The following is a 27,708-nucleotide window of genomic DNA, read 5'->3' as shown; positions in this document are numbered from 1 at the left end:
ACATGCATGCATCTCATGGAACATCATCAAACATACCTTAGCCTAGCTACATGCATGGCCGAACCTCTTCACCTTTCTTCTTCCTTCCTCCTTAAAATTATTGGCCAAGGATGAACCAAAGGATGAGAAATTTTTTTCTTCTTTGTTTTTCTTTCTAGTTTCGGCAAGTATGAAGATGAGAAAAGGATGAACAAAAATTCTCTCCTTTCTTTTCTTTAGCTCACGGCAATGGGGGGGAAGAAAACAACTACACACATTTTTCTTTTTTCTTTTTTTGTATTCACCATACTCCTTTTCATTATTTAATTTCCATGCCCATTATTTTATTTTTTCCACCCATGATGCACCAACAAGACATGTCTATGACATGTCTTGGCCATCAAACTTGGTCTACCATGCTTGTCATGGCCGGCCACTACTAGTAGGGGGAATTTGACATGCAAGTCCCCCCTTTGTCCACATGCACTAATAGGTACTCACACATTGACCTATCACATTTTAGAATTTTCTCACATAAGTCCTATTGACTAAATTCACATGCAATCAACCAAATCGAAGCTTGATATTTTCACACATTCATAATTACATATTCTAGACAATAAGTATCACATTCAAACATTTCGGTGACTCGGTTTAGCGGTCCCGAAACCACTTCCCGACTAGGGTCAACTTTGGGCTGTCACAACTCTCCCCCACTTAAGAAATTTTCGTCCCCGAAAATCTTACCGGTAAATAGGTTTGGGTATCGTTCTTTCATCGAGCTCTCGGTCTCCCAAGTAGCTTCCTCGATCCCGTGTTTGTGCCATAACACCTTTACTAGCGGAACTCTTTTGTTTCGCAACTCCTTCACTTCACAAGCTAGGATACGCATCGGTTCTTCTTCATAGCTCATGTCGACTTGAATTTCAACCTCTGATGGGCTAATTATGTGCGATGGATCAGATCGATAGCGTCGAAGCATCGAAACATGAAAGACGTCATGAATCTTTTCAAGCTCCGGGGGCAAAATCAATCTATACGCAACCGGACCAACTCGTTCGGAGATTTCGTACGGCCCAATGAATCTTGGGCTCAACTTGCCCTTACGGCCGAACCTGAGTATCTTTTTCCAAGGTGAAACCTTAAGGAACACTTTGCCTCCCACCTGATACTCGATGTCTTTTCGTTTCAAATCTGCGTACGACTTCTGACGATCCGTGGCTACCTTCAGACTTTCACGGATTACCTTTACTTTCTGTTCAGCATCTTTAATCAAATCAACTCCGAAAATTTTACTTTCACCGAGCTCGGTCCAAAGCAATGGTGTACGGCATTTACGACCGTACAAAGCCTCGTAAGGTGCCATCTTAATACTTGATTGAAAACTATTGTTGTAAGCGAATTCAATCAAAGGTAAATATCGTTCCCATGAACTACTGAACTCGAGGATGCAACATCTCAACATATCCTCAAGTATCTGAATTATCCGCTCGGATTGACCATCGGTTTGGGGGTGAAAAGCAGTGCTAAAATGCAGCTTGGTACCCAGAGCTTCTTGCAATTTCTTCCAAAATCGTGAGGTGAATCTCGGATCTCTATCCGACACGATAGAAACAGGTACCCCGTGTAATCTCACAATTTGATAAACGTACAATTCAGCTAGTTTATCCAATGAAAAATCCGTACGTACGGGGATGAAATGAGCCGACTTAGTCAGTCTATCAACAACAACCCATATCGCATCCTTCTTACTTGCTGACAAGGGCAGTCCGGACACAAAGTCCATTGTGACTCGATCCCATTTCCACTCGGGTATCATGATCGGCTGGAGTAATCCTGAAGGCACTTGATGTTCCGCTTTCACTTGTTGACATATTAAACATCTCGAAACAAAGTCGGAGATGTCCTGTTTCATACCATGCCACCAAAATTGACGTTTCAAATCGTTGTACATTTTCGTACTCCCCGGGTGAATTGACATTCGGCTACAATGGGCTTCGTTCAGAATCATCGAAATGAGTTCCGAATTCCTTGGAACACACAAACGATTTCTGAACCTCAAACAATCATCATCATCAATTTGAAACTCCGATTCCTCGTTCGGAACACACTTAGCCCGTTTTGCAACCAATTCATCATCGACTTTCTGAGCTTCACGAATTTGGTGAGTCAATAATGGTTTAGCTTTTAATTCAGCTACTAACACATTGTCTGGTAGAACAGACAAATGCACACTCATCGCTCGTAAAGCAAACAATGACTTCCGGCTTAAGGTGTCCGCAACCACGTTAGCCTTTCCCGGGTGGTAATCAATGACAAGCTCGTAATCTTTCAACAACTCAAGCCAACGTCTTTGTCGCAGATTCAAGTCTCGTTGAGTCATCAAATATTTGAGACTTTTGTGATCCGAAAATACATGGCACTTCTCACCAAACAGATAATGTCGCCATATTTTTAAAGCAAACACGATGGCAGCTAGTTCGAGATCATGGGTCGGATAATTCCTCTCGTGTGGCTTCAATTGTCTCGACGCATAGGCCACGACTCGACCTTCTTGCATCAATACGCAACCCAACCCAAGTAGGGATGCGTCACTATAAATGACAAACTCTTTACCTGATTCGGGTTGCACCAAAATTGGAGCTTCAGTCAAATGAGTTTTCAGTTGGTCGAAACTTTTCTGACATTTCTCCGTCCACTCGAACTTAACATCCTTTTGAAGTAGCTTCGTCATTGGTGTGGCTATCATCGAGAAACCTTTGACAAATCGTCGGTAATAACCGGCGAGCCCCAAAAAGCTCCGAACTTCAGTAATATTTCTCGGAGGTTTCCAGTCAAGTATGGCTGAAATTTTGTTCGGGTCAACTCGAATACCCGACGCGGATACCACATGACCCAAGAAGCTAACCTCTCTTAACCAGAACTCACACTTACTGAACTTAGCATATAACTGCTTATCCCGCAAAATTTGCAGCACTAGCCTCAGATGCTCAGCATGTTCGGTCTCATCTCTTGAATAGACCAAAATGTCATCAATGAACACAACTACGAACCGATCCAAATACGGTCTGAAGATCCGATTCATCAAATCCATAAATACCGCAGGGGCATTAGTGAGCCCAAACGGCATCACTAAGAATTTGTAGTGACCATATCTCATTCTGAAGGCAGTTTTGGGAATATCTGAATCTCGAATTCGCAACTGATAATAGCCCGATCTTAAATCTATTTTTGAGAACACTGAGGCTCCCTTCAGTTGGTCGAACAAATCATCGATGCGCGGCAACGGATATTTGTTCTTTATCGTCACTTTATTCAGCTGACGATAGTCAATGCACAACCTCATGGTTCCGTCCTTCTTTTTCACGAACAATACTGGTGCACCCCAATGTGAGAAACTTGGTCGAGCGAAACCTCTATCCGTCAGTTCTTGCAACTGAGCTTTCAACTCCTTTAACTCGGTTGGTGCCATACGATACGGAGCTATCGAAATCGGCGTAGTCCCAGGTACAAGCTCAATACCAAACTCTACCTCCCGAACAGGTGGTAAACCCGGTAATTCTTCCGGAAAAACATCCGGGTATTCACAAACCACCGGCACAGATTCGGGTTTCTTTTCTAATTCTTTGTCATCAAGTACATACGCAAGGTATGCTTCGCACCCTTTTCTTACATATTTCTGTGCCAACATTGCTGATATTACAGCTGGCATCCCCTCCAAGTCCGCAGACTCAATTCGGACTACTTCGTTATTTGCGCACCTCAAATCAATAGTCTTGCTCTTGCAATTCACAATCGCATCATGCGCGGTCAACCAATCCAAACCAAGGATAACATCAAATTCATCAAACGGCAAAAGCATCAAGTCCACCGGAAAATAGGAACCTCGAATTTCCAGGGGACATTTCTTACACACTTTGTCGACAAGCACGTAACGACCCAAGGGATTTGACACCCGAATTACGAACTCAGTAGACTCAATAGGTAAAGTCTTACTGGATGCTAAGGTTTCACATATGTAAGAATGAGTAGAACCGGGGTCAATCAAAGCAATTACATTAGTATCAAAGAGAGTGAATGTACCGGTAATAACATCAGGCGAAGAAGCATCCTCGCGGGCACGTATAGCATAAGCTCTAGCAGGCACACGAGCTTCGGATCTGGTTATATCATCTCTAGATCCTCTCTGACCACCACCAGTATTGCTCACATTTCCAGATGGTCTACCCCGAGCAGTGGTAGCACCCGGTCTCCCACTCTGATTTACATTCTGTCCCGACAACCTCGGGCAATCTTTAATGAAGTGGTCAACTGATCCGCATTTGTAACAGGAGCGGTCAGGGAATCTACAACTCCCCGAATGCCATTTACCGCAATATCGGCATTTCGTTCTGGCTCGACGTTCATTCCCAACACTGGCGACTGAAATGCCTCGTGTACCCACAAGGGGTCGATCACGATCTCGTCTAAAAAAGCCCGAAGTGCCTCTAAACTGGCCCGCATCATCCCGAAATCTCTTCGATGTCTGTTGAAGAGACCTTCCCGAGGATCTTTTACGAAACTCTCCAGTTCCCTCATCAACTCTTTGCTTTTCTTTTCTAAGCTCTTCGGCTTTACAAGCTCGTTCAACAAGTACCACGAACTCTCGTATTTCAAGAACGCCAACGAACATTTTTATATCTTCATTCAGCCCATCCTCGAAGCGTTTACACATAATAGCTTCGGACGAAACACATTCTCGAGCGTATTTGCTAAGTCTAACAAATTTTCGCTCGTAATCAGTAACCGACATGGAGCCTTGCTTAAGCTCAAGAAATTCCTTCCGTTTTTGATCAACAAACCTCTGATTGATATACTTTTTCCGAAACTCAGTTTGGAAAAACTCCCAAGTTACTTGCTCTCGGGGCACAACGGAAGTCAGAGTACTCCACCAATAGTAGGCAGAATCACGTAGCAAGGAGATAGCACACTTTAGGCATTCATCGGGTGTACAAGATAGCTCATCGAGTACCCGGATAGTGTTGTCCAGCCAAAATTCAGCTTGCTCGGCATCATCGCTATCCATAGCCTTAAATTCAGTAGCCCCATGTTTTCAGATTCTGTCAACTGGGGGCTTATTTGACCTTATTTGGTCTGTTACCAGTGGTATTGTAGGTGCGGGGTAGTATTTGTCGGGAATGGAGGTTGTGGAACAGCCATATTAGTTCGAATGTATTGGTTGAACCAATCATTCATCACGCTATAGAATGCTTGTCTAGCTTCATCATTCGGATTACTAGCATTAGGTTGAGAGTCTGCCGGCACTGTCCCTTGTGCGGGAGCAGGCGCTACACTCTCAAGATCATCAGCTACCTCTCGGTCACGATCGGGATCCATTACTATAAATAAACACATTTACAATTGTCAGAAATCACCACACTATCAAGTAATCACATAAAATGGCATGTATAGCTAGACCCAAAACATTACGGTAGTCCTAGAATCGACTAAACCGTAGCTCTGATACCAATAAAATGTAACACCCCGAACCCGAGTCCGACACCGGAGTCGAACACGAGGTGTTAACAAACTTTGAAAAATTTCCAGACACTGCCCAATCTGTGTACTAGTCGCTTTAAAAATCATATCTTGAGCTTCACAACTCGAAAATCAGTTTCGTGATTTTTCCCTGAAACTAGACTCATATGCCTATCTACATATTTTTTTCTAGAATTTTTTATCGGCCCAATTAGTACAGTTTATTAGTTAAAGTCTCCCATGTTACAGGGATCGACTACCCTGACCTTTGCGCACTACGACTTGGATATCTCCTTGTACAGGGCTCCAATACTGATGCTGTTTGTTTCTATAGAAACTAGACTCAGAGAGGAATCTATACATATATGGTATGACTCCTAATTATCTCTGGTTAATTTATAATCAATTTCCAAAGTCGGAACAAGGAATCCAGAACCCGTTCTGACCCTGTCTAACGAGAACCTTAATATCTCTTAACATACTGTCCGTATGATTGTTTCGTTACTTCCCTATGAAAGTAGATTCTTCAAGGTTTGTTTACATAATTTATTCACTATTTAATTCCATTCCTACTATTTTTAGTGATTTTCCAAATCTACGTCACTGATGCTGTCAGCATCTACCTTTAAGGTAGGCTTTACCTATTTCATGGTTCAACTAGCCCTTTTTGCATACATAGCACAATTTATGAAAGTGATTAACCATCCCCGTAGCCAATCCTTGTCAAGCATATCCACACTAAATGATTATAACATTATACTTAAACACATATAAGCCATTTTCACATGGCTATCCAAAACTTATACATCACATAAAGTACTCGAAAAACAACAATGGGTCGTCCTAAACATGCCATATTAAAATTCAACCAAAAGAGTACCCAAAAGAGCCTTTGATAGTGTGGGCGACTTCGACTTCAAGATCCCGAGTCCGATAGCTGGAGAACCAAAAATCTATAAAACAGAGGAGCAATGGAACGAAGTAAGCAATTTATGCTTAGTAAGTTTTGAGCAAGAAATTCCAGCATAACGAAAGCATAGCACACATTTAGCTAAACGGAATATTTCATAATACACAAATTTTCCAATATCAAACTTACTTCACAACGTTAACCCTTATGTACATACACAAAAGACCAACTTAGCCGAAGGCCGGTAGCTCGTTCATCAACTGAGCGAATATTTATTTGTAAGGGCTCGATTAAATTCAACACATACATAACTTATCCCAATATTGGGATGTTTTTCGAGTATTAGCTGAAATTTTACAGCAAGCTCATTCATTACCAAAATCACGTACCTTCGGAATTTAACCGGATATAGCTCCTCGTTCAAGTGCCTTCGGGACATAGCCCGGTTATAGTAACTCATACAATGCCTTTGGGACTTAACCCGGATTTTAAAACTTTCACGAATGCCTTCGGGACTTAACCCGGAATTTTAAAACTCGCACGAATGCCTTCGGGACTTAACCCGGAATTAGTATCTCGCACAAAGGCCTTCGGGACTTAACCCGGAATTAATAACTCGCACAAATGCCTTCGGATCTTAGTCCGGATATAGTCACTTAGCACAAAGCCTTCGGACTTAGCCCGGACAGCATTCAATTAATCATGCACATCTAACAATAATTCATGGCACATTCGTATTTCATTTTCATTTGCAAAACTCAAACACAAGGCACATACCATCCTTGCACATTCGGCTCAATAGCCACACATAGAGCATGATTTTAATTTGCTTAAAACATGATTTAATCACATCGTAATTTAAGCTCTCTTACTCAAGAACTTACCTCGGGTGTTGTCGAACGATCCCGCTAACTATTCGACCACTTTTTCCTTCCCTTTATCGGATTTATTTCCCCTTTGCTCTTGAGCTTAATTAAACAAATAAATTGATTTCATCATTTAGGCATCAAAAAGATGAACACGAAGCACTTAGCCCATATTTATACATTAGACATTAAAGTCACATACATGTGAAATCATGCATCAACACAACATATTAGCTAATTTTTCCCCCTTGGCCGAATATGCATGTCTATTTTGGGGTCGATTTCAACACTTAATACACACATATACACACTAGTAAAGCATCCTCCCCCTTTCCATCAATTTAACACATGCATTGCTCATTAACATGCAAGGTTACATTCGGCCTTAGCACACAACTTGCTAGTCGATTCTTCTCCATTTAGCAACCAATGCACATATGTGCTCACACAAAAATGCTAAAAAGGAGGTTCAAGAATCATCAAGTCATCATCACATGCATCATTAACAAACTTCATATTTAGCATGCAATGGCATTAACACAACCTCTACCTAGGTCGAATCTTAACTCATCCTCATGTCTCATCACCACCACATCAAACATCAACCAAGAATGATGCATCCATGGTCAAGTGTCATTTCCATCACATAGCAAGATTTAGACCATGGGCTAGGTAGAACTCAAGCTAACAACTAAAACATGCATGCATCTCATGGAACATCATCAAACATACCTTAGCCTAGCTACATGCATGGCCGAACCTCTTCACCTTTCTTCTTCCTTCCTCCTTAAAATTATTGGCCAAGGATGAACCAAAGGATGAGAAATTTTTTTCTTCTTTGTTTTTCTTTCTAGTTTCGGCAAGTATGAAGATGAGAAAAGGATGAACAAAAATTCTCTCCTTTCTTTCTTTAGCTCACGGCAATGGGGGGGAAGAAAACAACTACACACATTTTTCTTTTTTCTTTTTTTGTATTCACCATACTCCTTTTCATTATTTAATTTCCATGCCCATTATTTTATTTTTTCCACCCATGATGCACCAACAAGACATGTCTATGACATGTCTTGGCCATCAAACTTGGTCTACCATGCTTGTCATGGCCGGCCACTACTAGTAGGGGGGGAATTTGACATGCAAGTCCCCCCTTTGTCCACTTGCACTAATAGGTCCTCACACATTGACCTATCACATTTTAGAATTTTCTCACATAAGTCCTATTGACTAAATTCACATGCAATCAACCAAATCGAAGCTTGATATTTTCACACATTCATAATTACATATTCTAGACAATAAGTATCACATTCAAACATTTCGGTGACTCGGTTTAGCGGTCCCGAAACCACTTCCCGACTAGGGTCAACTTTGGGCTGTCACATTAACTTACCATTTATTGAAGCTCTTTCACAGATGCCAAATGCAGTCAAATTCTTAAAGGAGCTTTTAGCAAATAAGCAGAAGTTGGATGAAGCGTCGCATGTGGGGTTAAATGCGGTTTGCTCAGCCATTTTATAGAACAAGCTAGCCAACAAATTTAAAAATCCAGGAAGTTTTACAATTCCTTGTTTAATTGGTAGCTTAAATGTTAAAAATGCTTTAGCTGATTTAGGGGCTAGTATTAATGTCATGCCATACAAAATGTTTGAACAATTAGGTCTTGGGAAACCCAAACAAACTAGGATGAGTATTCAGTTAACTGATGAAACTATCAGATTTCCTAGAGGTATCATTGAAGATGTACTTGTAAAAATTGATACATTTATATTCCCTATCGATCTTGTTGTTCTAGACATAGAAGAGGGTAGTGACGCACCTCTAATTCTAGGAAGGCCCTTTTTAGCAACTGCTAGAACCGTTATTGATGTTGGTACAGGTGAACTCACACTTCGTGTGGGTGATGACTCAATTACTCTTCAAGCTCGTAATCCTATTAATATTGACCATGTGGTGTAACCTTCTTTACAAGAAACACGTTCGGAGAGCACACATGAGCCTTGTTCAAGTAACAACAAAGAACCCATCTATGAAGAATGAAAGCTACAAATCAAGGAACTAGATGAATGGCGAACACATAAACCAATGACACACGATAAACCAAAACCACGCCATAACGAGCTCAATATTTCACCAAATCAACTTAAGGTTGGAGACAAAGTACAACTAGATACAACAGACCCTCGTATTGCCACTCCTGAACCTAACGGAGCAATCCCTCTTACAGTACTTAGCATTTTTCTATACGGTACAGTCAAGGTAATTCATCCCAAATTTGGCACTTTTAAGGTAAATAGTACCAGTCTAAAACCTTATTTTGATGAAATTGATAGCAGGAATAAGGAGTGTAAACTCCTCGTACCACCATGACCATGCAAAAGGGAGGTAAATAGAGCTTAGACTCTAAATAAGCACTTCTCAAAAGGCAGCCCGAGCACTAACAATATTGATTTCTTTAAAATTTTAGTTTTTAACATTTAATCACTAATTGAGTCCTTAAAACACAGGTTTTTTAATCCACACGGCCAGGCACACGGGTGTGCCTTAGGTTGTGCTCACACCATGGGCGTAGACACAGCCATGCGATACGGCCGTGTGAAAACAGGGCAAAATTTTTCCCCAACACGACATGCGATAAGTTGCCACTGCCTTGTAACATGGCCATGGGCAAGTCTGTCAAAACAACATGGGTGTGCGACTCGCCCATGTTTAGAAACTGTAATTTAAACTAAGAATTTAGCCCGAGCGTGCAACATGTTTGTGCCTACCACCCGTGCTCAAGACTAATAAAATAACACGAGCATGCACCTATACACACGGGCATGGGAGAAGCGAACAAAGTAGGAAACGAGCATGCGACACGGCCGTGTGAACCAATACGCCCAAAGAGCACGGGCGTGGGACGAATTTCAGACGCGCCTAAATTTAGAAATCGCGAAACACACGGGCTAAAATTATGGCACACGGGCATGCCCCACGACCGTTTGCCCAAAAATCTATATAAACCCCTCACTATTCATCATCTCTTTCCTTAAAATCCCTAACCCTAGCCGCTGCAACCCCTTTACATGCCCTTCCTACCACGCCCGTGTGCCGACCACAACACCACCATCGATGACTCAAGCTCCTCCCTCTACTAAGCTATTGCATTTGTTCATTTTTTTCTCTTCATTTTGTTTACTAATTTGATTTTTCTTGTTTTATTTTAACTGTTAATCTTCATAGTTCTAATAATAAAAATGTTTATACCCTTTGTTTCTTGCTAATCTAGTTGATGGATTATGATACATTCATTCTTGTGCTACCATGGAGTTCAATCTATTTCCCATATTATTATTCCCATATGCATCCATGCACTAGGCATTATTCTCATATTCTTATTCGTAGTAATGACTTAAAATGTCTTATTGGGATTATCTTTCAGCATAATTGTTTCTAGTACATGGTTCCTTTGAAGTATCTCTATTTAGTTCTAACATGCATTGCATATCTTTCCATGCTATTGTTGGGGAGTAATTTTATTTTTATTTCATCTTGCCATTACAGATATCATGTCAAATCATGGTAAAAAAACTACGGTCCCCGCCTCGAAGAAGAAGAAAGGAGCAGCATCATCGTCGGGCCCTACTGCGAAAATCAGACACCCATTCCTCCAGTTTCCCTTGGGACCCCAAGAGGAACTTTTCCAGATACTTCGGGCTCGACCCTTAGGTACGGGCCACTGCATTGATTGGACCGCACTCGAACAAATCCAACTGGTTGACGCGGTCCGAGCTCTTCTGAAGACTGAACCATGGGGCCTTTTTTTGAGATCATCGAGCCAACGTACCTCGAGCTCACACTCGAACTCTGCTCGACCTTCCACCTTCAAGTCGTCATGACACAGTTCAATGATCTTGAAACGGTTCAATTCCATCTCGGTGGTTTAGTGCGCTAGTTGAGCATACCTGAGTTTGGAATTACACTGGGGCTATACACAGAGGATTTCATGGACGACAACGAACTCGATACCCTCCATCGCCACATCTGCTACTCTCCTTCAAAGTGCTGGAAGGCCCTCGTCCCTGCCTCGGCCAGCTACGACCCTAGCCGCTCCAAGGCATCGGCTCTCGCCCAAACCGTGAGGTACTTACATGCCATTTTGGCCCACACTCCGATAGGACGGCAAGAGAGAACTAGCGTCGTTAATACTCACGACACCTACTTTTTATGGAATATGGTGAACTGGCACGTCTTTGACCTTGCCTATTTCATTACCCTCGCCATTCGCCATCAGACGGAGTGGCATAGGAAGGGAGTCATATCTATCGGCCCTTATGTGACTCGTCTGGCACGGTATTTTGGCCTCCTCGACACGGCACAAGCATCTTCCCTCACCCTCATTGGTCAGATGTCCCCACAGGGCATCTCAAGTATGCTACATATGAGGATGATCAAGCGTCAACGTGGAGTTGACCCACCCCAGTACCGCCTGGTCCAGTCCGCCAAGGAGGAGGACCCAGAGGAAATTACTGATAATGTCCTTCCACAGCACGAGGACCCACCGTCTCAGCCACCACCCATCCATCATCCAGTTCATGCGGCGGCTTCATATTCTAACATCTCTGAGCGCCTTACTCGATTTGAGCAGTAGTGTTTTCAGCGCTTTGATCACATTGATACTACTCTACATCAGATTTGTCAGCACCTTCACATGTCATCGCCACCGCCACCTCGTGAACCATCCAGCGATGACAATGTTTAAAGACTTTTTATTTTTTATTTTTATTTTCACTTTTATCTTTATTTATCTTCGTTAAGTACTTTTTATTTTATTTAATACTATTTCATTTTTAGATTTTATAATTTTTATTGAACAATTTATAGTTTCAGCTATTTCATTACAAGTAATTATACTTCTCTATATTTCCTAAAGAGTTCTTGACGTTATCACAGTTATAAAGAGCTCCAAAGCTCATTATCACTTAGAAACTCGAAACTCCACTGGAAAAGGTTCTCCAAGACTGCCATGTCCTGCCTGGCCACCACAATACCCTCTTCGCTGGACACTGTGGTTATGGAACCCAACCTCTACCACCACCAAAGTATCCTCCTCCAATCTTATCATTGTCTTGGCTTATTATTCTCCATACCTCCAATTCAAGGATTCCATTCAACATTCAGGAAGTTTCACTCCTCTCCCTATCTTATGATTATATATCTATATTTTTCAGTATATCTATCATTGTACATTGAGAACAATGTACATCTTAAGTGTGGGGGGGTCATTTATATCATTATCAAAAAATCCCTGAATTTTGTCTTGTTCTCAAATAATTTTCTCACATCATCATTAGAATGAATTTTGATTAATTTATGATTTTTGTTGATATGTCTCGAATTAAAACATAGGCATTTATGTATTGATTGTTTAAACTTTAAGGAATTAGAGAATCAAGCATGATAAAGTTGATTTTTGAGAATTAAAAATTTTTAGGTTGTTTCCCCAAGTTTAGGTATTATCTTGAGTTGAAGTTCACAGGTTTAAACATCAAAAAGCCATAATTTTTGTGAGATCTTGAGCCTTTAGAGCATCTATTATTTCTTTCATGCTTACTTTTATTGTTGCTTTGAGTACGTCAATATTGACCTGTTATTCTCGAACTTGCTTGATTATACATGTCAAGACTACACCTTTGATTTGCTATGTCAAAATGATAAAGGCACTTAGGTTTAACTCACTCACTCTATAAAAGCCTACCTTCATAATTAACCCTTAGTAAACCCCTTTGAGCCTAATAATCCATCCATTGATTTACCTTCAATATTAACCCATAACCCATTATTGTTGAAATCCCTTAAATTAATTTAATCCTTATTTTTATCGAGATTTGATTTGAATAAATTGCTTAGCTATGTTTTATTTTTTATAGATAGCCTATGTTATTTGACTTGTTCTTAAAAAAAATACAATACATACATATATATTATTAGTAATTTGTTGTTTTTTAAGCTTAAGTGTTAATTCCATATTCTAATAAGAAGCTCACTTGTATTCAATTAATGATTAGTATTTTTCGAGTTAGGTAATTTTTCAATTCAATTTCGATTCTAACATTTTCTTTCATCTTGTGACCACACCCCATAACCAAAGCCACGTTACAACCCTCTAAAGACCTTTTGATTGACGTATCATCTCAATATATAGTAGTGGAGATTTGATTTTCATGCAAGCCTATGGTAATAACTTTTCATATTGACTAAAGAGTGCTTCATTTATTGTCCTTAAGCACTTTGAGTGATTTGAGTAAATCTTTAGTGAGAATGTTAAACTTTGTGATATTTTGAATCAAAGGTAATCACTTAAATGAGGGGAGACACCTATGTTTTCGTGATAAAATGCTCAACTTGGAATGTTTGAAACTTTGATGTTCTTCTAGTTGAATTCTCAATGTATGATTACTTATGGTTTATTTTGAGATATTATCGATAGGGATTATAAGTTGAGAAGAATTTATTTTGATTGTGAGTTGAGGATTTTGCTTGAGGACAAGCAAATGCTTAAGTGTAAGGGTATTTGATAAACCGTAATTTATACATATTTTTATCCCATGCTTAGCACATTTATGGATAAGTTCTCCTTAGATTTGATGAATTCGATGTTCCTAATCCTTTAATTTCATGTTTTATACTTAAGTGAGCATAGAAGAGTAAAAAAAGCGAGAAACGGGCCAAAAAACGGAGAAAATGGGCCAACATGGGAAATCAACACGGCCTGGACTTCCTCACACAGAGACCACATGGCCATGTCCATTTGGCAGAATTAAAGCACGACTCACACGGGTAGGCCATACGCCCATGCCTATTTAACTGCCTTAACCACACCCTGAAGTAATTGCACACGGGTGTGTCCCTGTCGAGTCCAAGTATAGTCCTATTCGAAAAAGGCCACTTTTGAGGGCTCTTAGGCATTCTGAAGCCTATTTAAACACCTTAGGAAGCATTGAGAGGAGACATAGAGGGTAGGAGGCAAGGATTACTCAAGTAAAGCCGATTGATCCATCTCAGAAGCCGAATTCATCGTCAAGACTGAAGATCTCCCTTCAATTTCCTTCAGGAGTTTTGGGTTTTCTTTACATTTTGTTATCTTTATTCTTTTGAGATGTTTTCTTTCATAATTATGAACTAAACCCCTTAAATACCTAAAGGGAATGAAACCTAATACGGATCTTGTTATTATTATCTGAATTGTATGATAAATATTTGACTTGTTCTTAATTATGTGTTCTTAATTCTTATTTTAATATTTCAAGATATCGATTCAAGTTAATGCGCTTATTCAGAGGAGCAAAAGTCCCTGTCTAAGAGTAAATTTGCCGTAATTAAGCAGAGTTGATTGTACACCTAGAGATAGGGTGACAAGATTTTGCAGGATGAGGGTGAAACCTAATTAGGGAGTCCATAGATCGAGTTAGTGAAACACTAGGGTGTTAATTAGAAAGAGATTTCAATTAATCAACCTAGGGTTAGACGTTATTAGTCTCGAGAGAGATAATAATATAACTTAGGGATTTCTACGGATCAAGACAAATGAATAAATCATCTGATTCAGAGTTAAATAACAAGTGAAGTCTAGGTGGATTTTTCCTTGGGTATTGTCTTAATCAATCGAGCTTTCCCAAAAGCTTTTCCCCAATTTTCTCTCTGTATACCCTTAGTTTAATTAATTAGTTTCAATAAACAAATCCTTTAATTTTTAAGCTAGATAATAAAAAGAAAGTAATTACTAGTACTCTTGGTTCCTTTGGGTTCGACAATCCGGTCTTGCTAAAGTTATACTATTGTTCAATAGGTAAACTTGCCTTCATCGTGATAATAGTTAGTTTCAAGAATGATTAATTATAAATTTTTAAAACCTGCCGGGAATATCACGTATCAATCTGTTGATTATGGCATTTGGCGATTTTGATATTATACTAGGCATGGACTGGCTATCAAAACATTGAGTAATTTTGGACTGTTATAAAAAGAAATTCACTATTCTGAATGAAAGTGGTGATCAGCTTGAAGTAAATGGTATTCGGACTAGTGAGACTATTCGTGTTATTTCAGCAATTAAAGCTAGTAAGCTTCTTTATCAAGGATGTGCTACTTTCTTAGCATATGTTATTAATTTCGATTTAGTTGAGAGTCAATGCAGTAAAATCTGAACTGTATGTGAATTTCTTGATGTGTTTCCGGAAGAATTGTCTGGATTACCTCCTGATCGGGAGGTTGAATTTTTGATTGAAGTATACCCGGGTACAGATCCAGTGTCAATACCTCCATATCGAATGTTACTACTGAGTTGAAGGAGTGAAGGTACAACTGCAAGTCTTATTGGACCGGGGGTTTATACGACCTAGTACATCATCGTGGGGAGCTTCAGTGTTATTCGTTAAAAAGAAAGATGGTTCGATGCTGTTGTGTATTGATTATCGACAATTGAATAAGTTAACTATCAAGAATAAATACCCATCACCTCACATTGATGATTTATTTGATCAATTAAAAGGAGCTTCTGTGTTTTCAAAAATTAATTTGAGGTCGGGATATTATCAGTTGAAGGTAAAGGAGAGTGATGTACCAAAGACGACATTCTGTACACGATATAGGCATTACGAATTTTTGGTGATGCCATTTGGGTTAACAAATGCTCCAGCTGCTTTTATGGATCTTATGAATCGAATTTTCCAACCGTACTAGGATCAGTTTGTAGTAGTTTTTATTGATGATATTTTAGTATATTCGAAGTCTAAAACTAAACATGAAAAGCATCTTCGAATTGTTTTGCAAACATTGCGAAAGAAGCAATTATATGCGAAATCAAGTAAGTGTGAGTTTTGGTTAACAGAGGTTGTATTACTTGGTCATGTAGTATCAGCAGATGGGATAAGAGTAGATCCAAAGAAGATTGAAGCCATACTTTAGTGGAAAGTTCCCAGAAATGTGTCAGAAATACGTAGTTTCCTTGGGTTGGCCGGATATTATCGAAGGTTTGTAAAGGGATTTTCAAAAATAGCTTTATCGATGACAAAGTTACTGCAAAAGGATGTTTCGTTTGTTTGGAGTGAGCAGTGTCAGAAAACTTTTGAAATGTTGAAGCAAATGTTAACAGAGGCACCAATATTGACTTTTCCAGAGTCGAGAAAAGATTTCGTTGTATACAGTGATGCTTCTTTAAATGGTCTCAGGTGTGTATTGATACAAAACGGAAAGGTAATAGCTTATGATTCACGTCAATTGAAACCGCATGAACACAATTACCCAACACATGATCTACAATTAGCAGCAGTAATATTTGCCTTGAAGATTTGGAGACATTACCTATACAGCGAAAAGTGTTATATTTACACTAATCATAAAAGTCTCAAGTATCTTCTGTCACAGAAAGAATTGAATTTGAGACAGCGTCTATGGATAGAATTTTTAAAAGATTATGATTGTGTTATTGACTATCATCTGGGTAAAGCTAATGTGGTAACTGACGCGTTAAGTAGGAAGACTGCAATTGAGTTTAGAGCAATGTTTGCACAGCTCAGTATTGTTGATGATGGAAGTATTCTGGCTGAATTGATAGTAAAACCAGTAAAGTTTGATCAAATCAGAACAACACAGTTAGAAGTTGAAAAGCTAATGAAGAAGAAAGAGATGGTGTAGAATGATATGATAGAAAATTTTAGCATTGATGAGCATGATTGTTTGAGATATCAGAATCGGCTTTGTATTCCAACTACTTCAGAGTTGAAAGAGCTAATACTTCGAGAAGCACATGACAGTTTTTTTGCATTACATCCCGGAGAAACGAAGAGATGTATCGTGATTTACGGGAACTGTATTGGCGGCCAAGTATGAAAAAAGATATAGTGGAATATGTGGCTAAATGTTTAACATGCCAGCGAGTTAAAGCTGAACATCAGGTTCCGACTGGATTACTTCAGCCTATTAATATTCCTGAATGGAAATTGGACTGCATCACGATGGACTTTGTAACCGGGTTACCGATGTCAACTGGTAAGAAAAATGCTGTTTGGGTGATTGTTGATCAGCTCACAAAGTCAGCTCATTTTATAGCAGTCAGAACAGATTGGTCACTTCAAAAGTTGGCAGAAATTTATATCTGGGAAATTGTAAGACTACATAGTATTCCTGTATCAATAATTTCTGACCGAGATCCACAGTTTACATCAAGGTTCTGGAAACAGTTGCATGAGCCTCTCGGTACTCAACTTTATTTTAGTACATCTTTTCATCCACAGACTGATGGACAGTCAGAACGAGTCATTCAGATTTTAGAAGACATGCTCCGAGCTATTATCATTGATTTTGAATCAGGTTGGGAACATTATTTACCGTTAGCTGAGTTTGTTTATAATAATAGTTGTCAATAAAGTATTCAAATGGCACAGTATGAAGCTTTGTATGGTCGGAGATGTCGATCGTCAGTGTGTTGGACGGAACTAAATGAAAGAAAAGTGGTTGGTCCAGAATTGATTCAAGAAACGGAAAGCACTGTTAGAAAGATTGGAGAAAGATTGAAAACAGCTTTTGATAGGCAGAAATCGTACGCAGATTTGAAACAACGAGACATTGAGTACTCAATTGGAGACAAAGTATTTCTTAAAGTCTCTCATTGGAAGAAAATTTTGTGATTTGGTCGGAAGGGTAAGTTGAGTCCACGATATATTGGACCGTATGAGGTTATAGAAAGAATTGGACCGGTAACATACCATTTAGCTCTGCCTCTTGAATTACAGGAGATTCATAATGTTTTCCATGTTTCTATGTTAAGAAGATACAAATCTGATTCTTTTCATATGATTTCAACTGAAGATATAAATATTTGACCTGATTTATCATATAAAGAAGAACAGGTTAAAATGTTGGCACATGAGGTAAAGGAATTACGTAATAAACGAGTTCCTTTAGTAAAAGTATTATGGAGAAGTCATAATATTGAAGAAGCAACATGGGAACTAGAAGATACAATGAGATCACAATACCCCCATCTCTTTTCAGGTAAATTTCGAGGACGAAATTTATTAAGGGGGGAGGTAACGACCCAAATTTTAAGGTCATTGGAAATGTAACACCCCTATCCCGTAACCATCGCCGGAATAGGTAAGGGGCATTACCGGACTTGTAACTCATGTCAGAACAGTAAAATCTTAAACTTTTTTCTTGAAATAAAGATCATTCATTTAAATAAGTACTAAGCACAGCCAGAGATAAAATTTAAACTCCACTAAGTAAACATTCAAAAGATGCCATTTTCGCATGGCTTATATACATTAACCAAAAATATTCTTCCGCCACTAGTCTATTCCATACATGCCATAAGATAATCCAAAACGTAGCAGTACCAAACAATGGATAGTGATAGTGTGACTAGTTGCTGATGATCCCCGAGCCTGTAGCTTCCAAATGAGATCTATAAAACAGAGAATCAAAGAAACGGAGTAAGCATTACAATGCTTAGTAAGTTTTAAGCAGTGTCAACAGATAACGATCAAATTATAACATAGTTGTTCGTATTTTTATTCCACTCTTCCTTCGGGCATACCATCCCTTTACCGAATATGCACATCTCATCATATACAATAGGCAGATAAACTTTCACATAAAAGTGAGCTCATGTGACATAGATATATCGTATGATTTCACATAACCTCTCACACTGATCCGATGTCACATAATCATAGGAATAGTCTCATAGATTGCTCTCGTATGCATCACATAACTACCTTATGATTTAGTGCAAATCAAGCTCACATATAAACTTGGAGTACATACCTGTTTAACCTTTCGCATTGAATATATTTATAAGCAATTCTTATTACGAAGTCTTATAGCTTTAACCTCTACTCGGATTATCGGTGAGACCTTTAGCTCAGACGAAATCTCCACACAAAGTTATCGGGTCTTACCCGGACAAAATCTCCACACGTAGTCATCAGGTCTTTAGAGCTCGGATATAGTACGAGCACGAAGCTTACGAACATTAATCAGTGATAATATTCTCGCATAAAGCCTGCGGGGTTTTAACCCGGATATAGTACTGACACAAATGCCCTTCGGGACTTATCACATTTATACACTTTCACATCCATCACGTTGGTCACTCGGCCCTGTCACATATATACACTTTCACATTCATCACATCGGCCATTAGGCCTTATCACATATATACACTTTCACATTCATCACATCGGCCATTAGGCCTTATCACATATATATACACTTTCACATTCATCACATCGGCCATTAGGCCTTATCACATATATACACTATCACACATATATACACTATCACATTCATCACATCGGCCATTAGGCCTTATCACATATATACACTTTCACATTCATCACATCGGCCATTAGGCCTTATCACATATATATACACTTTCACATTCATCACATCGACCATTAGGCCTTATCACATATATACACTGTCTTGGCTGAATCTACATCTAACATTTTCCAATATCACAATTTAGAATTCACGTATGGGTTTAATCAATAGCTTATGAGCAACTAGAACAAGTTTATCAAGGTTTACAACACAATCTCAAATTCAGCACAAGCTGTTTTTCCTGAGCAATAGTCACTAAATTATTTATAACTGGAGCTACAAAACTCCAAATCACTTTCCGTTAATTTTTCCTGAATATAGACTCGTATATATTCCATCCATAAAATTTCCAGAATTTTAGGTTTGGCCAATCAATACCAGATTTTTCTTAAAGTTTCCCCTGTTTCACTGTTTGACTAATCTGACCACTCTTCACTACAAATCAGATTTCTCATTTTACAGAATTCAAAATGTGTTGTATTTGATTTCATTTGAGACTATACTCATTAAGGAGTCTAAGCATATAAATTTTATCTTATAACCATTTTTGTACAATTTATAATGATTTTCTAAAAACAGAACAGAGGATTACAGTGTCATTCTGCACTGTCTCACACAACTTTAAATATCTCATTATCGGAAATAAATTTTCTTACACGGTTTCTTTTATAAGAAACTAGACTCATTAACCTTTAATTTCATAATTTATTCAGCCTCTAATTCAACTCCAACAATTTATGGTGATTTTCTAAATTCATGTTACTGCTGCTGTCCTAAGCAGGTTTATCACAATTTTACTCTTCTGACATATCCTTTTAGCACTTCATAATATCATATCCATTTGGCAACATATCACATCAATAACTTACCTATACTTCATAATAGCCATTAGGCTATATGCATAAAAATTTACAATAGAGTATGATTCTTTTAATATGTGCTTAACATATCATACTCAATCACATTATAGGCTTTAATACTTAAAACTTACCTCGGATGTTGTTGAACGATTTCGGCGGCTATTCGATCACTTTTTTCCTTTCCTTTATCCAACTTTTGTCCTCTAAGCTCTTGAGCTTAATTGAGTAAATTAAGTATATCAACTTCATATACTTCACTTAATCAAAGCAAGAAATACAATTATCCTCACTATCTCACACATATACGTTCAGTCAATCATTACTATGTTACAAGTCAAGCCTAGCTTAGGCTAGATCGAACATATATAATCTTTTAACTCGATTTACGAATCAAGACATATTAGTTATCAAAGGTTGACCATGATACACATAGTGAGCTCCATTTTTTTTAACTCACATTCGGCACATAAAACATACACAAAATTTTCCACACAAGCTAGTATTTTAGCAATTAATATGACACAAGTTAAACCAAAAGTTTACAATAAAATTACAAGGTACATACATAGGGTCCATATACATGTTTATTTTAAAACACCACCCTTTAAACCCTCTAGCTCTACTTACAAAAGACTCTCATAACTAAAATCCATAAGTAAGTCATCCAATTCCACCATTTCAATAAGTATTTTATACCAAATCTAATAACTAAATGTTATTAATGAGATTCATACCAAGACCGAATATTCATTAACAACCAAAGCATATATTCAACAATTTAACAATGTGTTTAACCTCCATGGCCGAATAGATCCTTTCTATTCCATTTAACTACCATAAATTTAAAATATTTAAATCAAGTTCATGAGTTTCTAATTTCATTACATCAACCATTCAAAGCCTATCTAATTTCTCAAATAGATTTCTAATACAAGAATTAAGCCAACCTACTAACCTTGACACCCACATTCGGCAAGTGACCACACACACACTCTCATAACCGAATTTCCACACTACTAAAACCTCTATACACATATTCCCCTTATTCATCTTCAATTTAAGCTCCCAACTCATAAAACATAAGGAATAGAAATCATCTTCTAAGTTTCCTACCTTAACCGCATGCCCAAATCACCACAAGGATCAAAATTCTCACATGGGCTCAATCAAAGACCTATCCATCAACTAAAATTTCATAAAATCTCAAAGAATTTACCTAAAACTTACCTTAATTAAGCAAGTAGAAGACCGAATGCCTAGCTTCTTCCCTCCTCCTCTCAACCCGGCCAAGAAGAACCAAAGAACACAACTTGTTTCCTTTCCTCCTTAGAACATTCGGCCAAGAGAAATGAAAAAAGATGGACACTTTTTTTTTGTTTTCTTTCTTACCCATACTCCTTATTATATTGTTCCTAACATACATCACTAACATAACATGTTTGTGACATGTTTCCACTCATAGCATGGCCGGCCACTATGCCTTAATTTGGGTAAATTGACATGCAAACCCATCATTTTCACAATATGCATTAATAGGCCACTTTGCATTTGCCTAGCACATTTCTAAATTTTCTCACATAAGTCCTATTTGATAAAATTCACTTACAATTAACAAAATTCAAACATGAAATTTTCACACATGCACATGTACATATAATGAGCATCAATTATGACGGTTAATTATTTTTATGACTCGGTTTAGTGGTCCCGAAACTACTTCCCGACTAGGGTCAAATTAGGGGTGTCACAGGAAAAGTGAGTTTTTGCGTTTTTGATTTTGAAAATTAGATTCGTAAATATTTATTAGAAATATTTACGAAGTTAAGTGAGAGGCTAATTAGATTTTAATTAAGTAAATTTAGCTTAATTAGGGTTAATTAAATATGGATTAAATTGAATAAAGTGTGAAAGTTTAATTATAAACTATAGAAAAGTCAAGGGATTAAATTAACAAATAAGCCTATATGACAAGCGTGTGGTAAGTATAAATACATGTGTATTATTTTAATTGGTACAAATGTATGAATATATATATGTATTTACTTATTATATAAGTAAATAGTAATATCGCACATTGATATCCACCAACAACCAATTAACAACATTTACAATCAATCGAATTTTACTCAACTAGCGAATTAATAAACAACAAATGGGCATTTGGCTCTTGTCAAAATTTACCGCTAGCCCCTAATTGAAGTATTCAACTACTTTCCTTGAAAAACACAACACTTAACCAAGTCTAATTCGCTGTTGAACTATCCATTTCGTGTTCGTTACCTAACAAAATAGTTGAAATTATTCAAAACCAACCCCAATCCAAACAACCAAATAACACACTTACTTCCACACGAGCAACAAGAAACAAAATTTAATTCACTTTACCACCGAAGAATGCACATTCGAGACTTAATCTAGAATAGTTGAGAATTGTCAAAAGAGGAACTAAGATTGTATTTGCGCTTACAAAAAAAAAAGAGAAAAGAATGGGAAAATCGACATAGGAAATTAGTCAAAAAAACAAAAGAACTTGGACGTGGGAAAAAGGAAAGAAAAAAGAAAAGGGCAGATTGGAAAGGAAATGGAAAAGTGGATAACAATCCACATGGGCGGCACAACAAGAGGGAATAAAACTATTTCCATTTTGCATACCACAAGATTCAAAAATAAAACCTTTAGGTAAGTTGAAGCCTTACCATTCAACCAGTAGGTTAATTCTTGTTAATAGTTGAGCAAAAATAATAAATAAGCTAGATGTTCAGAGATAGGGGTTGAGACAAAAATAACAAAAATTTAAAAGAAGATTTGAACACAAGACCTCAAACACACATAATTAACACTTTACTACTTCAACAAATTAACTACTTGACATGATTTCTACAACATTTAAGTAAAAAAAAAAAACCAGAACGTGACCACTCTTGGTTCACTAACCCAATTTCTACAAACTCAATTTTTGGGATGTGACAGATAAAATCTTTCTAATAAGTATGCTTCCGAAAATTCGAACTTGTGTTTTTACACTTATATGTCATAAAAGGGTAAAAGTATCATGGAAGCCATTGTATTCAGAGGTAGAATGGGCAAATTAATTCTTATACGTTAGTTCAAAGAATAAATCGGTCTATTCTATTAAAAAATTCATCTATTTGTATTGTTAAAAACTAGAATAACTGATAGAATAATCAGACAATGATACACGACGTGTGCGATGTGTACCTCTTGTTGATGTATAAAGATTAATTTTTAACAATAGAAATGAAAAAAAAAAACTTTAACAACAGGGCTAACTTGCCTTTTGATTAAATATACATAAATTAATTTACCTATTTTTTTATTAAAAGGAGGTAAATATAATTCAACTCTTAATATTAATGCCTACATGAAGGTTTTTTTTTTTTTTGCATAATTATGAATTACACTTGCAAATATGTAATTGAAAGGGGATTAGAACTTAGGTTAAGAGGGTGAATAAACCCGGTTTTGGAAACAATTTTTTTTTTGAGTGTAAATAAAACTATTTTTATTTTAACAGTGAAAATAGGACCCACTATCCCACAATTTCTTTTTGAAGTGATGGATGAGACAAAAATAAGAACCCAAAAAACTTCTTAGCATTACCAACCAAACACATGTTTCTTCACGTTTTACAAGTTAAAATTTACTATTATACTAATAATTATTATCATAATCAAGGGTAAAAATATTATCAACGTTGTTAGATTATATTTTATCTTTTTTATTTAAAAAATTACAAATTAATTTCTGTATAGTAGATTAGAGAGTAAATTAATTTTTTATTAAAAATTTCATCAATTTCTATTGTTAAAAATAATTTTTCTATTAAAAATTTTATCAATTTCTATTGTTAAAAAGTAGTATGATAGACAAAATAATTAAACAGTGACATGTGACGTGCCATATGTCATATCTTACCCTAACATTCAAAGATCAATTTTTAAAAGTAAAAACAGATAAAAGTTTAAACAAAAAATTAATTTACTTTTTAATATAATGTATGTGAAATAATTTACCTATGATACTTTTACCTAAAATCAAGCATAACAAATATTAAAATAAATAACTAATTTATCCCACATATAATTTATACCATTAAATCAAAACATCATTAACAACTTTGTAATCATTGTTGGCTGGTTTAATTTGAATGCTTTTTAAAATTGAATAAAAAGGGAAAGAAAATGAACTTCTAAATAGAGGTTAAAGGCAGAGGAAGTCTTTAAAAAGAGTGGAAATAAGAAAAGAAAAAGCATATTAATGTTAGTCAAGAGCATGTCCTTTAAATTTCATGATTTGGTATATGATATAAATTCATGATAAGATGGAAGCCATAATTTTTTAAAAATAATCCAGAAGAGGTGAATTCCAACATAATATTAATTTATAATGTCATAACTTAAAAAAGAAATTAAATTCAAATTTTTTAAAGACCAAACTTCCGACCTAACTAAGGCTATCCAAAGATACGAATATAATTAATTTGATTAACATTACACATTTAATGTATTTATATTTTAAATAAGATATAATGATGACTTACTTCTTAATGTTTATACTTTTTTACCACTTTAGTCTTTTTTTTCTTTTTAATAGCTAAATTGATAAATTATTAAGAGTCAAATTTAACACAAAAAAGACTAAAAGTTAAATTGATAAAAATGTAAATGTTAAAAACTAAATTTATCATTATACCTTTAAATACTTTATGTTATGTTTATAATTATTAGGTTAAAATATGACATAAGTCTCTTACTTTTATTTTTAGGAATTTAGTTTCTCTACTTTTCAAATTTTAAAATTCAAATCTAACTACTTGCACTGTTAAAATCATTTTGTTAAATTCAAGTTTATTATAATGCTATTTTTTTTAATTATAAGGCTACCAAATAAATATTTTTTAAAAAAAATGCAATACCAATAATTTTAACAAAAAAAATAAAAACATTAACAATTGGATTTGGATTTTGAAATCGGAAGAACTAAATTCCAAATTTGTGAAGGGTGTAGTTGCTTATGGTGTATTTTAACTTGATTATTAAATAGATTTAGAAGAAAAAAAAAGAAATAGTAAACATAAGTGAAACAAATAAAAGAAGGATTAATATATACGAAAGTATTTGAGTTTGGCAATTTATACCTAGTTGGTACTTATATATATATTTTTTGAAATTAACTGGCACTTGAACTTAAAAACTGTAAGCTAACTTGATACTTTTCTTTAAGTATCTAATTAACATTGTTAAAATATATTGATGTGGCATTGACATGACGTTGATGTGGTATTGTTAACTAATAGCATGGTGACACATGTCAACATTATATTTTTACACGTGGCAAAAATAAAATTATAATTTTTAATAAATATTTTTAATATTTTGTCACATATCAAAATATGAGATTATCAAAATAATATTAGTTTATCATAAATTTATGATTAATTATTTGGTATAATGTTATCAAATCCACCTCAACTTATTTTAAAGTCAAGTACCTAACAAAAATATCAAATTGGCTTGCAGTTTCTAAATTTAAATTAAAGTCAAGTACCTAACAAAAATATCAAATTGGCTTACAGTTTCTAAATTTAAATACTAAGTAGATAAATTTAAATACTAAGTAGATATAAATTATTAAATTCAAGTGTATCCCTATATATTAACCAAAAAAAAGAGTGGAGACAGAGAGAGAAGCCGACAAAGGTGGCTGTCGCATGTTGAGTGGTTGGCTGCCGCCACGAGAAGAAGGTCGGATTAGAGCCAATCAGCATTGGCTGTTTGCTGTCAGCCATGATCGACAACTGTAAATTAACTAATTTTATGTGTCCATGAGTTTGCTCTATTTTAATATTCTTACTCTTTAATCCAAATTATTAGATAATCCAATCATCACCCCTCATTTCCTCCTACTTTCCTTTCTTCCCTATACTCCTCATTTTTAGGGATGTTACCAAATTCACCTCATTTTATAATTAAAATGCAGATATTTCAATATCAATTTTCAAAAAAAAAATTAATATTTTCAATTTGAATTTTTAGTCTTGAAAATTAAATTAAGGAAAAATGTAAAAAGAATATAAAGTTTTTTATAATAGATTTTATATATAAGGGTAAAATAATAACTTTATATAGCAAGTTGGGCAAGATGAGCTATTATCATAATAGCTTCATAATCACTATAAAAGAAAAAAAAATTCTCACCTCATATACACATTTTAAAAAAATCCACTTCTTTTAATTAAAAAAAACTCTCCTTTAGAAGCGAATTGATTCATAATCTATTAGATGATTCGAGTTTTGTCATCCGTATTTATTTTTACGCATGAAATACGACTATAAACTCAATTCAATTCGATTCGATTGATAAGAATCTATCATCTCGAATAAGAAAAAAACTCAACTCAAAATATAGTTTAACTTAAAATAATATTTAAAAAATTTAGAAATTCCAAAATCTGAAATGAACGGATCCAAAAAATTCTTAAAATGAACTGAATGCAAAATAATTCCCTCAACCAGAAACAATATGAAAATCCTAATTTTTTAATTCAAAATTTTAATTAACACTTGCCTAGATTTGATGAATTTCCCACATGCACCTTGCTTTAACTAATAAAATCTTTTGGATTAATTTAATCAACAACTTGGACTAATAGTTTGATCATTGACACTTCTTTAAATAAATCTCAATTAACAATTAGAAATTCGTCAATTGGTTGGTGTAGATGCAAAATTTTAATCAAACTTAGTTATACAAATTTGATGGAGATTTTCTAAAACTTGATTTAAAGCTGATATATATAATTGCATATACCAACCAGTTAATCATATTCTGAAACTTAACAATAAAATAAAACTAGTGCATCTATTTCTAGGGACATGTCCACAAGTTGCAATATGCAAAGGAAAGAATGTACAATAAATAAATAAATAAATAATTTAAATAAATATCAAATTTATCACACTTTCAAATTTGTGAAATATAAAAAATTTCACTGATGGTGTATCAAATAATTACATATATATATATAAGAAAAAAATATCACAAACATTTTCCTTTTATCGTTAGAAATAAATTTATGTAATTATCTAGTATATAGGTAATGGTAAGTTTTTATTCTATAAGTAGGATTAAAATTTTTTCAAATAACTTTTTAAATTTTTTTAATTTTTTAAATACAATTTAAGGATAT

The sequence above is a fragment of the Gossypium hirsutum genome, chromosome A07, assembly GCF_007990345.1.
Source record: "Gossypium hirsutum isolate 1008001.06 chromosome A07, Gossypium_hirsutum_v2.1, whole genome shotgun sequence".
NCBI lineage: Eukaryota > Viridiplantae > Streptophyta > Magnoliopsida > Malvales > Malvaceae > Gossypium > Gossypium hirsutum.
This window is presented reverse-complemented; position numbering follows the sequence as displayed.